The sequence below is a fragment of the Ceratotherium simum genome, chromosome 7 (genome assembly GCF_057802395.1).
Source record: "Ceratotherium simum simum isolate JZ-2026a chromosome 7, ASM5780239v1, whole genome shotgun sequence".
In the NCBI taxonomy this organism is placed as follows: domain Eukaryota; kingdom Metazoa; phylum Chordata; class Mammalia; order Perissodactyla; family Rhinocerotidae; genus Ceratotherium; species Ceratotherium simum.
In genome coordinates this window covers 48,363,786-48,377,159 of record NC_141906.1, presented here as the reverse complement: position 1 = coordinate 48,377,159, position 13,374 = coordinate 48,363,786, and positions in this window count along the sequence as shown.

The following is a 13,374-nucleotide window of genomic DNA, read 5'->3' as shown; positions in this document are numbered from 1 at the left end:
TCCAGGTTTTGTGGGTTCTGAAGGTATACAAATTTCAGGGCCCTCTTAGGAATGGAAAGATTTCCCTGGGAAAGCTGCCAGAATGGGAGGAAAAGAGTGCCGTAAGGCTAGCACAGTTGTCAAGGCATAAAACACCATTAGCATTTGGGTCTCACAAGAACCATGAGGAGGAGAAGAAAACCATGCCAAAGAAATGGGGTGAGGAGGAGTTCCTGGGGAGAAGGCAGCCCCAATCCCTTTAGGGATCACGGTATTTAATCTTCCTCACCCTGCAGTTTCCCCAGTAAGACTACAAAAGATCAGCTTGCTTGCCACTGCTCAAAATAATAGAAACCCCACGCATCTCTTATGGTCCCTAAGAGTCTCGGCGCCAGAGGTCCCTCTACCTTATCCAGGGTCCATTCAGACAAGAGGAAGCTGGGGCTGGGACCCAATTCTCCAACACTCCCATCCCCAGGGGAGGTCACCAGAGTTTGGCTTCTTTGACTAAACATAAACCCTTTTTCCTTTGAGTCTGGGGCAAAAAGCGCAAAGGAAGGGATTGCTCTCTGCGACCCCTGCTGGTGGCTTTTATAACTGTGTATCAAACCAATGTTTGCTGCAGACCAGCATGCTAATGGCAGAGGCCCTTCAAGTGAGCAGTAGTAGCTCTTCGCATCTCTGCCCTAGCTGGACTCTCATGCACCAAAGAACCTGCAGAAGGTGGGATAAGGAGAATCAATACATTCCTCTCTTTTCCAACTTCAATGTCAAAAGGATGAAAGGAGGGTTACAGCTAGTGAAACAATCCCTAGGTCTCTATAGAATTTATCGCTAATAAATGGAGAGTGAGGGAGGAGTGGATGACAATCTGGCTCATCCTTGAGGGAGTATTGTAAACACAATTAATTCAGAGTCTAAAGATTGGGTGGAAGTCAAATAACATCTCTCTCTTCCTATTCCAAATATACCTGATGAGCATTCAGAGTTTTGGTGATAGATTATTATGAAAGAGTAGCATTGTCCAAAAACGACCCTGGATGTTCACCCTAGAATGCCTGAACAATGGACTAACCCAGACCCTTTCCCCCAGCCGGATGGGAAGTGCTCTTGCTCAGCGTCCCATGGGAATAATGGCTTCCTTCTCATGGTTGGAGGACTATACATACCATCCAAAAGAACCCAAGGTCCCCAGCTGCCTCTTACAGTACAGAGCTGCTGGCTTTCCCAGACAGCCTCTGTAAATGGCTGGCATGACATCTAGGCAGCTTGATTCCTCAAGCAGTCTGTATGTCCTTTGCTGTCATCTCCCTATAGGAAGGCAGAGCCATGGGAGAAGGGACCTCTCCACTAGAACAAAACCAGGTCATATCCAACATCCTTCCTGAACATGTCATGCCTCTCTGTGGAGATGCTGAAGAAATGGGGAGACTGTGCGTGCCTTGGTCTTGATGTATTTTCTTAACTCATACTGTATAGCTTTGTGGTATTTGTCCCCATGCCTTGCACAACTGGTGGTAGCCCCACAAGGGGCTGACAGAATTTTTTCCCCATAGAAAAGATAGGAAGAAAGCAAAGTTCCATCAGGTTAGGGTTTTTCCAGGCAAGTATGTCTCAGGGAGAGAGGGACAAAGGTATTGATGGGTTGGATGGAGAGACAAGAGAGTGATTATAATGAATGGGCCATTAAATCTATCCCAGGTGAAAAAGGAAATGAGAACATGAGGGTGCTGATGGAGAATAAAATAGTATATGATGCATGGGCCGAATTTCTCCATTAGGTCAAATAATTCTGTTAGAACACCAGGCAATGTAAGCTAGAAAGAGAATGGGAGGCTTGAAACAGATTTTTTAAATTCGGGGCATTTTTTAACTGTGTCCTTTTTATTGATGTCTTGAAATCTTCCTTTTTACCTTGTGCTATTAAACTTCAAACTGTCTCCCTCTTCCCACATTCTCCCTTCCAAATTTCCGTTCCTTCTCAGTCCTTAAATTCCACCTCTTCCTAAGCAGATGAACTTGACCCTTTATCTTCTTTTACTGCCCCAAGAAAACACCATCTCTTCCTTCATCTCTTATGGTTCTCTTTTAGCACTTATCATTTTTACCTTATATGATGGGAACAGCAAGAGTCACCTTTAATTAGCACTTCATTTTGCCAGGCCCTTTATTAAGCACTTTCCATATATTATCTCATTCACATCTCACAACTAGTCTATGAAGTTGGTACTATCATTATTCTTACTTTGTGGAGAAAGAAACCACAGTGTAAAAAAACTTACATTTAACTCAATAGCTTGTGCTCTCAATCTCTGCGGTTATTTTTGTACTTGTCTTATCTTCCATATGAAAATATTTTGACAGCATGGTTTGTCCTGTTCTTCATTGTATTTTCGAAGGGATCTTGGTACTTTATATAGTGTGCACTCCAAAAATTTTTCTTAAAGAAATAATTAAGTGAGGCCATTTGGCAGACACTGCAGCCTCTCTCCGCTAGGTTACACCCCATCTTTCTTCCTGCTCTCCTATCGCAAGGGAAGAGAAGATATTCCTCCTCTTCAGGGCTAATCTCTCCATTTAAACTCCTTAAATCAACACTTCCCACTTGTTCCAGGACTACAGTCAATTAAATAATCGCTATATCTTTGTCTTTCTTAAATCATCAGCCATCAGTCTCTTTCCTGATTTAAGCTACTGTCCTTTCTCTCACCTTTCTTTCAGTACCAAACATGTCAAAAACATAAATGAAAATAGTCTACTGTCACAAACCCATCTCCTCCTCTCTCTCGTCTTCTGGTTCAGCTCCCACTTCTCCACCGAAACTAATCTTAGGAAATCATCAAATTGCTCCCTCCCAAGTGCTGCTTCAGGGGTTACACTTTCTCTCGCTACATCATTGATTGATGGAACACCACCTCCTTTCTCCTGAAACGTCTCTGACCTCTAGGGCGCTGATCTTCCTCTTAACTCTCTGATTCTTCTCTTTCTCCTTGGTTCCACTTCCTCTTCTTCCACACAAGTGCAGACTTATCTCAAAGCTCAGTTCTCATCTCTCTTCTTAACTCTTTTCCTTTCTCCCTTTAAATTTCCTGTTTATGTTCATGGCTTTCTTTAGGACTGTACTCTCTCTATTTAAAGATATTATTGGGCCGGCCCCATGGCTTAGCGGTTAAGTGCTCGCGCTCTGCTACTGGCGGCCCTGGTTCGGATCCCGGGCGCGCACCGCCACACCGCTTCTCTGGCCATGCTGAGGCCGCGTCCCACATACAGCAACTAGAAGGATGTGCAGCTATGACACACAACTATCTACTGGGGCTTTGGGGGAAAAAAAAAGGAGGATTGGCAATAGATGTTAGCTCAGAGCCAATCTTCCTCAGCAAAAAAAGAGGAGGATTAGCACGGATGTTAGCTCAGGGCTGATCTTCCTCACAAAAAAAAAAGAAAGAAAGAAAAAATAAAATATAACATTAAAAAAATAAATAAATAAATAAAGATATTATGTATTGTCGTAGCTTTCTCTAATACAGACTTTCTCCTAAGCTTCTGCTTTGCTTCTCCATGTTGGATGGCCTACTGAACCCCTGAAAATCAACTTGTTTAGTATAAATTGATCATTTTTTTACCTGAAAATAATTTCCTCCTTTAGATGTCTTTATTTCTACAAACGGTAATACAGTCACCACTGGGGAGGCTTCCTGTGCTCTCCTGACCGTCCTTATATAAGAACCCAAGGATCCAGCTTGCCTTCTTCTCCTACTTACAGCTGTCACCACCCAAGGATCTACAAGTGCCAAGATTATCGTATCATGTGATAGTCTCCCCATCTTGCCCTAATTTTTTAATTTTAAAAATTCTTCTACAATGATTTTATTATAAGTTCTTTATAAATTTTGGGGGGAACATATAATCAAATATTTCATTCTTTCTATCTGAAAACTTGCTCTAAAGAAATGAAAAGTGAAATAGTTTAGGAAAGTTAAATATCAGAAACTTAAATACCATGCTGAGGGTCTTTCCCCTAAGAAATAATAAAATGCTGACTATGAATCTCACACAAGCCCTCATTTCTTATTGAATTAGTAATATACAATTAAACTAAGCTTGGAGTTGAGCACTTTTTATTTGTTTTATAAACTATTTCCTTTCTACATTTTTAAGGATTCTAGGAAGAGTGAGGCAGGGCCACCATATATACATAATAAATATATACATGTTAGTCTTCAGATATTGAGCATCAAAAGGTAACACTCTGATTTTGTAAGTGCAACTCTGGTCAAAATAAAACTGCTCAGAATTTGCCAGGTACAATGACAGTGACACTTCAGGGCTCCAGACAAATGTGTCCCTTCCCTATGAGTCTCAAATGGTTGCTTTTACTGTGAGTCTGCCTTCGGGCTTCCTTCACTTGGAGCCAGGGGTACTAATTAAGAATAAATATGCTTTCACTTCAGATACTCCTCCATTTTATCCGTATCCATAGTATCCACAGTAACACAGAAATCCTTCATCAAAGGAAACTCGACAGTTCTGACAACGGAAGAAAAGTTTTTGTGCTTATCAGGATGATTAAAAACTACCTGGTTTCTTAAACTTGATGGATTTCTGAAAATTAGGAGGTCTTTCCTCTATGTCTTTTAAAAATAATTCCTCCAAGCATCCCTGGTGTGTGTGTGAGTGAGTGTGTGTGTGTGTGTGTGTGTTTTAAGCTAGAGAAGGTGAAAAGTAAAGTGAGGTAAGTTTAATAGCCCCTTTCACTGCGACCATCATCCAGATTGCTTATTGTCCAAATTGCTTACCAATTTCAGGACGGCAGGAAACCTTTTTGTCTTTCATGTTGCATGCATATTTCAAATCTATTATTTCAAACGGGGACTATTGAGAAAATGCCTCACACATTAGCCATTGTTTCTGCTGACAGTCAATAACCTAAACTCTGTGTTTAATAAATTTCCTCTTAAGTTAGAAAACCTACCTACCATTCATTGAAAATAATTTATAACCATAATATTTAAGGGCTGAATAAATTCTAGTTTATGGAGATAAGTGGCTCAAGTTTCCCCCTATTATTGGACAGCTATTTTTTTTAACATTTTAATTTTTTTATTTTTATTGTTTTGCTTAGGAAGATTTGCCCTGAGCTAACCTCCATTGCCAATCTGCCTCTTTTTTTTTTTTTTTTGCCTTGAGGAAGATTAGCTGTTTTGTTTTCACTTTTCCACAATTATTACTAATCATTTATAAATACTTATCCTATATTTCAGTACCTAGAACAGTATATACAGTAAAATATTGGTTGAATGAATGAAATTCCTGAGATGAGATACCTAGGAATGGAATTACTACATTGTAGGATTTAAATATTTTAAGATTCTCAACACATATTGCTGAAACATTCCAGAAAGAATATATCATTTTAAATCCTCACTATTGAGTAATTTTATTTTGGAAAAAAAAATCTTTACTAATTGTGAAAAAGTGTATCTCAAGTTTTAATTTACATTTCTTGGATTAATTCTAAGACTGATTTTTTTCCTTTCGTGAATATTAGCCATTTGGATTTCATCCTATGTATTGGTTCATATCCTTTGCCCATTTTTCTCTAATATGGTCCTAGTGTTTTTTTCTCATCTGCTTATATGAACATTTTACATACTGCTCATATGAATATTTTACATATTAAACTGTGTATTGAACATGTTCACAGTTTTTTCCCAGTTTGCCATTTCTTTAATTTTATTTAATTTAAAATGTTTTGAGACATATTTCAACGTTTTATGTTGTTGAGTCTATCTTTTCCTTCGTAATATCTTTCATGGATTTTATGTTTAGAAAGTTACTTCCCCATCCGGAGGCAGATAAATATTATCTTACAGCTTTTTTCCTTTTTTTATATTAATTGTACCTTTAATTCTAATTTTAATTATACTTTAATTCTAACTGGGTTTGTTTGTTTGTTTGTTTTACTAACTTTTTTCTTTGTTATTTTGTGGGTATGGTGTAAGGAATAAGGAAGACGTAAATCTGATTCCTGGTCCTTTACATATGAACTGTTGTGTGTTTTCTCTTTTTCCCTCTCTCTTAGTTTATAGGAGCTTTTCTTTGTCCCAGTGTCCTTAAATATTTTGCAATCTCAAAATTCAAGTTCTTTAGTTTTAAGAAAACTTTTTAGTTACTTCTTTGATTATTTCCTCTACTTTTTCCTCTGTACATTAACTCCTGTTATTTTGGATGTTGGATCTCATGGATTGGACCTCTAATTTTTGTATCTTTTCTTCTCCCAGTTTTCTATTGTTAAAAAGAATACCACGGGGCCGGCCTGGTGGCGTGGTGATTAAGTTCTTGCGCTTCAATTCAGCAGCCTGGGGTTTGCAGATTCAGATCCCGTAAGCCAACCTACACACCACTCATCAGGCCACGCTGTGGCAGCATCCCACATACAAAAAGTAAAGGAATATTGGCACAGATGTTAGCTGAGTGACAATCTTCCTCAAGCAAAAAGAGGAGGATTGGCAACAGATGTTAGCTTAGGGCCAATCTTCCCCCTGCCCCCCAAAAAAGATAAGAAAACCACAAGCACAAAATGGCATCACTGGTGCCAAAAACCCACGATAGGAAATATAGACTTAACACCTGATCTCATTGCAGTTGACATCTCTCCCAGAAATGTTGTCTTAATCAATCAGTCTGGAATTTTCTGGTCAGCATCAGTGAGGTAATCTGTCATGTGGGCCCTCTCTATCCCCCCCCAGAGGAAGAAGAGGCAGTCTGCATGATAAAACTCCCCTGCCAGTCCCCATCCCCCCACAAAAAGAGATGTCCTGGTCTAAAAGTAACCCTTTGTTTTCCTCATAGCTCCCTTGCCCCATGTTTCTTCCTATAAAAACCTTCCATTTTGTACAACTCCTCATAGTGCCCTTCTAATTGCTAAATGAGATGTTGCCCGGGCATGGATTGTTTAATAAAGCCAATTAGATCTTCAAATTTACTTGGCTGAATTTTTAACAGATTTCTTGGCAGCATCAGACCGAAGCAAACTTCTGACAGCATGCAAGGCGAAGAGAGACACAGGCATGGTACCCTGTGAACCCTTGAATTCACTGTCTTTCTCGCTGTTTCAGGGGACTGTTGGTGAGTGCCTCTTGATTTGAGTTCTCCTCTCCTTTTGTGTTCGAACTCCTGATCTAATTGACTTTCCAGTCCAGGATTTAGCAGGTCAGCTTGACCTGGTAGACAGTTCTGCCAGGAGATTGAGCTGGCAGATGATTCTGCCTGGAGCCAAGCCCCTAGCCTTTGGTTCAGTCCAAAATTCCACATTGGTTTCCTTTCCCCAGTTCCAGTCTGCAGTCCTCATTTACTGGGATTTGCTGGTTTAGTTCTTTCTTTAGTCCCAGTCCACAGTCTCCATTTACTGGAGTCTGCTGTTTTGGTCCATGTAGGGAATTGCTGGAAGTGTGCACAGTCCCCAGCAATGTCTAAACCACAGCCCTCGGTTTGTCTCTGGATTCCCTGTTGGGAATTGCTGTAGTTCCCCCACTCATTTGGAATCCTTCCCCAGATTCCACACTGGGCAGTGCTGGTGGCAGTTGCAGTTCTCCATTTGTTTGGAATCAGTCCACAGTCCCCATTCTTTGAGGTCTGTTGGTTCAATCCTGTCTCCACTCCTTTTCCCAGTTTTCTAGTTCTTTGGTTACTGCTGGTTTCTGTTAATGTGTACATGTTGGATTGTCTTGTTTTGTGTAAATAAAGGATTAGTTTGTCTCTGAGAAACCCCAAGCCCTAACTAAAACAAAGTGGGATCCTTTATATCCAAAGAGTTGAGCGAGCCACCTTCTGGCACATCTGCTTATTTTATGTCTAAGAACTGTGGTCCCAGGAGTTGTATATATGCACAAAATGGCAAAATCTTACTAAAGACGACCCAGAATAACAAAGCCATTATGCGGGATGTTCCAATTAGACCAGATCACTCATTTAAAAAATGCACTTGCGAGCAAGGATCCCACGTTGAACAAATAAAATGGGTGATATTTTCTACCTCCAGATGGTATTGCCAAAATTGATTTTAAAAGAGCTCTATTTAATTGGTTTAAAGGGTAAGTGCTTATAAAGATTAGGTATTCTAAAACTTTCAGAATCTGCAAACTAATCCAAATGTTTTTCCAGTTCACATGATCTAAGATAATCTTTACTAAATTAAAACTAGCTTAAGTTTTTTGGTTTCATTAACAGACATGTCTTTAAAGTTATCAACATTGAATATAGTGCAGATAAATGACTTTTATTCTACCTAGGCTTACTACTCAAATTTATGTTGTCTCTGTTGTAAAATTTGTCAGCAACAAAATAGCTTAGAATGATGGCTGATTTTGTCTAGTGTCTCATGAAGTCTTTGTGGGTAATATAAACATAATTGTTGCGAGCAAATAATTTAGATAGATGTAGGTGTGGTAAGAGTTTACAGATAAACTTTTTAGCATTAATTATATTTTACGGCATGTGTACTTAAAAATAGTTTCCCAAATCTCTTTGGTAACTTGAAATTTTAGAGTTTTGTTAGAGTAAGTTAAATGATGGAAATTTATTAAATACCTAGATTATTCCCAAATAATACAAAATGGTGAAACATCAATTACTAAATATATGTTTATCTCTTTTGGCTTTCCACTGCAGAAAAACGAAAGATAAATTTGGGTCTATTAGTAAACATGTCTTGTGCCACACTGAGAAATTATCTATGAAAAAGCACATGCTTCTAGAAATTATAAAAAATATTTATAAATCTGCCAATCCACAGAATGCTAATGTAAAAGACAGTTCATAATTGCTTATTCCTTTGTCAAATTCTAAAAATGAAGTCTTTTTGACCTGGAAGAAACTTTGGGATTTTCCCAGAGGGCCCCTGGAACATTCCAAAGGATCTATTACACTAATTAGGCTTACTTGGTATGTTAAATTACAAGGGAAGCATTGTCAAATAAAAGGTAATACTAAGCCTTCTTTATGTTGTGTCTATATAGGTATATGCTATAAGTATTCCAGAAATTGTGTGAAATTCCTGGAAGTTTGGTATGTCCTAGTATATAATGTTGTCTGTCATGAAAATTGAGGCTCATGCTAAAAAGGACTGAATCTGAGTTTCAGGAAAATTCCCTTGCTGACTTTCACGCAAAGGCATCAGCAACAGAAACTATAAGGATTGTGGCACATGTGTATGAAGTCCATTCTGTTTCTGCAAAGAATAGGCCCTCGCTGCCAGACTTCTGCCATCCTGATGTCCTTGCAACATGGCAACAGTCTGCTCCTGAATCAGAGAAATTAAGATGGATAAACAATGGCTGTAAATTAAATGAACAGTCAGGGCAATGGGAAACCCAAGACAGATCCTGTTGGACACCATCTGGAGCCTGGTGACTGGGTATTCTGGAAGCACCAACAGAGGAAGATAGTCTTGAGCCTTATTGCAAAAGACCTTACCAAGTACTGCTAACCACTGACACTGCTGTAAAACTAGAAGGTATTGAGCCTTGGCACATCTCACTTCTAAAGAAGACCCCACCTGACATCTGGTCCTGTAGAAATGCTGGAAACCTCCAAATAAAATTGATGAAGAAGAGAAATAGCTGACATCAAAGTAGACTGCTTCTGCCCAAGATACTGGATTAAAACTTCATATTTTAACTAAACATAAAATTCTTTCTTCTTTTCTTTCCTTTATTCTGGCATTGACCTGGAAAGATAATGCCCTCATCTGTATCTGCCAGGCCATTGTTAAAGGGGGTAACCTTTCAGACTCAGGATTTATCATTAAAAACCCCTCAATCTGTCCATGATGCTAGAATCCATTAACAGTGTCACCTTAACAAGAATGATTTGTGTCCCAACAGGATTTATCTCTGTCTGTGATGGTTAATAATTCTCCTTGGGCCTATGAATGCCTAGATGGCTGGTGCATACCTGGGCAATGCCTCTTTGGTTATCTAACTGTGCTCCTAGCTGTTCTAGAGAAGACCTACCAGGAAGCATTCATAATTCAGGATTTGCTTCCTTTGCAAGGGCCCTACTTCTCTTGTTAGGAGTGAATACGAATGAAGCTATGGTCAGAAACTTCTCCTTAACTCTTGAAGATATTACAAATTCTGTTGCTAAGACATTAGCTGCCCAGCAAAGATCCTTAGACTCGCTGGCCAAGGTTGCTCTTGATAATACAATAGTCCTTGATTATCTTTTAACTGAGCAAGGAGGTGTCTGTGCTATGGCCAAGACCACCTGCTATACCTGGATTGATACTTCTGGGGAAATTGAAATTCACTTACATAAGATCATTGAGCAAGCCACTTGGCTTAAAAGAAGACTCCTTCAACAGAGTCTTTTCTGTAATTGGTTTCAGTCTTGGAGACTATGGCTATGAAGTACACTCCAAACATTGGGAATTATCCTTCTTAAAGTTATTATAATAATCTCCCTGGGAGGCTGTATCCTCTGAAAAGCTTTAAATGCATGTTTGCAGCTGCTAACTACCAAGCAATTGTTCTCCCTAAGACTAGAGAATCAGAACAGGGACAGAAAGAACGGCTGACTTGAAATTTGTGGGCCTGGAGCCGTGACTTGTGAGTGTCACGAAGATCAAGCAAAAACATCATGCCACATCAAGGATCAACAAAAGCTTCGAGAATTACAGAGTGGTAGATGAGAGTGGCACTAATGACTTAATTTTTGATCACATCTCTCAGTTAGGCTGAGAGTTCTGGCAAAAGGGGGGAACTGTTAAAAAAAAAACAAGAACACAGGCCCCAAATGGCATCACTCGTGCTAAAGCCCACGATACCAAACCTAGATTTACTACCTGATCTCATTGCAGTTTCAACCTTTCCCAGAAATGTCATCTTAATTGACCACTCTAGAATTTTTTGGTCAGCATCAGCAAGGTAATCTGTCATGTGGGTGCCTCTCCATCCCCCAGAGGAAAAAGAGGCAATATGCATGATAAAACCCGTGCCAGTTCCCTTCCCCCCAAAAAGATGTCCTAGCCAAAAATAACTCTTTCCTTTCTCTTTTTTTTTTTTTTTAAAGATTTTATTTATTTATTTTTTCCCCCCAAATCCCCAGTAGATAGTTGTATGTCATAGCTGCACATTCTTCTAGTTGCTGTATGTGGGATGCGGCCTCAGCGTGGCCGGAGAAGTGGTGTGTCAGTGCACGCCCGGGATCCGAACCCGGGCCGCCAGCAGCAGAGCGCACGCACTTAACCACTAAGCCACGGGGCCGGCCCTCCTTTCTCTTTCTGATAGCTATTTTGCCCCACCCTTCTCCCTATAAAAACCTTCCATTTTGTACAACTCCTTGGCGTGCCTATCTAATTGCTACATGAGATGCTGCCTGATTCATGAATCATTTAATAAAGCCAATTATATCTTCAAATTTACTCAGTTGAATTTTTTAACACTATCCCTTTATTACTATGCTCTATCTCCTGAAAAATGTCCTCATCTTTAACTTCTAAACCTACTTCTATTGTCTTTTTCATTTCTATCAAATTTTTAATTTTCAACAGGTCATTTCTGTTCTCTTAGCTTTTTTGCATGCATGTAGCTTCCTTTATTTTTTTTTCCTCTTATTGTCCTGTTCTTGTTTCATGGATGCATTTCTTCTGTCTCTCTGAAAATGCTAAAATGTCAATGGCTTTTGAAGGTTTTTTTCCCCCTTGCATGGTCTGTTTCTTCGAAATTACTTTTCATTCATTTTTTTGTCTTGCTTTCTATCTTTCAGGTTTCAGGCTTTCCTCAAATGTCTGGTGATCCTTAGTAGCTGGCTCAAACATAAGAGTATAGTATAAAAAACTGGTCAGAAGCTCAGAGTGTGTGGATGGGTTTGATGATTATGCTTCCCTGTATGGTGATCTGGCTGGGCTGTTTCCTGGGTGAACCTCTGATGCTGGTATCTCTAGGGCTGGTCATATTCAACAGCAAAGGATCTTCCAATCTTCCTCCCCTGGGGAGACAGGCCTGGCTTCCTCCCCACATGGAAAAAGGTTCCTGAAATTTCCAATATCCAACTTGTGAATTTCACTAAATCGACTTGTTTTCCCCATGACCACCACACTCTCAAAGGAAATTCTCGGTCCACCTACTCTAAAAACTGAAGCTTAGTCTTCTGTCAGGGTGAGAGAGGAGCAGTTTACTCTGCTGCCCAGAGGAAGGGAGAGGATCTGAGGCTCTAATTGCTTCTTAGGTTTTCAACAAATCCTCATTTTAACTGCCACATGCAGAGGCACCTAGTGCCGTCAAGTCCTAAGCCTTTTGGGTTCTGTAGAGTCACTTGTGTTGTTTCTTGGCTTTCCTTACTGCCAATTCAGGATTCTACTTTCCAGGGTTGGGTAAATCAATTTCCACTTGTCCATCTGTTTTCAAATTTTGCCACTACTTATCTCCTTTACCATTTTCTCTTTTTGTAAGTTATTTCTTAAAACAAAAATCCTGTTACCAGCACTTCAGTGGAGTTTTGGAGGGAGCAAAGTAAATGATTGTCTTTAAACCACCATCTTTAACTCTTTTTGTTTTCCCAAATTCTCTCTCAGTAGTTCCTCACTCCTTACTGAAGAAGGTCTTGGCTTTAATCAAATACTTCTAGTCATTGTCCCTGACTCTAGGCTCTTCCTCTCTCACTTCACTCTCCCTTCTCTTTTCTAAGTTATAGAAAAGAGATATTTGTCTGCCTTCCAGACAAATCTCCTACTTGAGGGATTTTTCCCTACGAACCCTAGGCCTTGTTGAGGATTCTGTCCTCTGCACTCCATAAGCACTATTTGCCTCGGCCATTTATTCAGTGTTTAATACAAACTGTTGAGGTGGAAGCTCTGCAGAGTGTTTTAACTGACAGCTAGCTTTCACCTTTAATAGGTACATGTCTAAAGTAATAAATCCCTTCCATGATATGAGCCTGCTTCTCTCTCCAAGATATCTCCATATTTCTGCCCCACAGGCTTCAACATTCCCTTCTTGATAAGCTGCATGGAAAAGAGAAGATAAAAAGGTGAATTTTCCTGTACCCTTTGTGCCTCAAACGCCAATATTTGGTGTGGACTTCATATTTTTAAGAACACCCAGGAGTGTGGATATAAAGGAGACAGACACATGGCAGGAAGTGTCAAGCATGAACAGCATAGATTAAGTCATGACATATTCGAACAACACAGATTAAATCATGACAAAGCTTGGGACTTGGCCTTTAAATCAGCAATTTAAATTTTATATTATGATTTCATTGTGACACATAATAAATTGAGCACAGGAAGATTAACCTCATTAGAGTCTTCTCTATTTACTCTCCTCTGTTACATGGATACTGTGGCAGTCATAGTGGTATCTGGCAGCGGAGAGAGGCAGAAGCCAGAAGTCT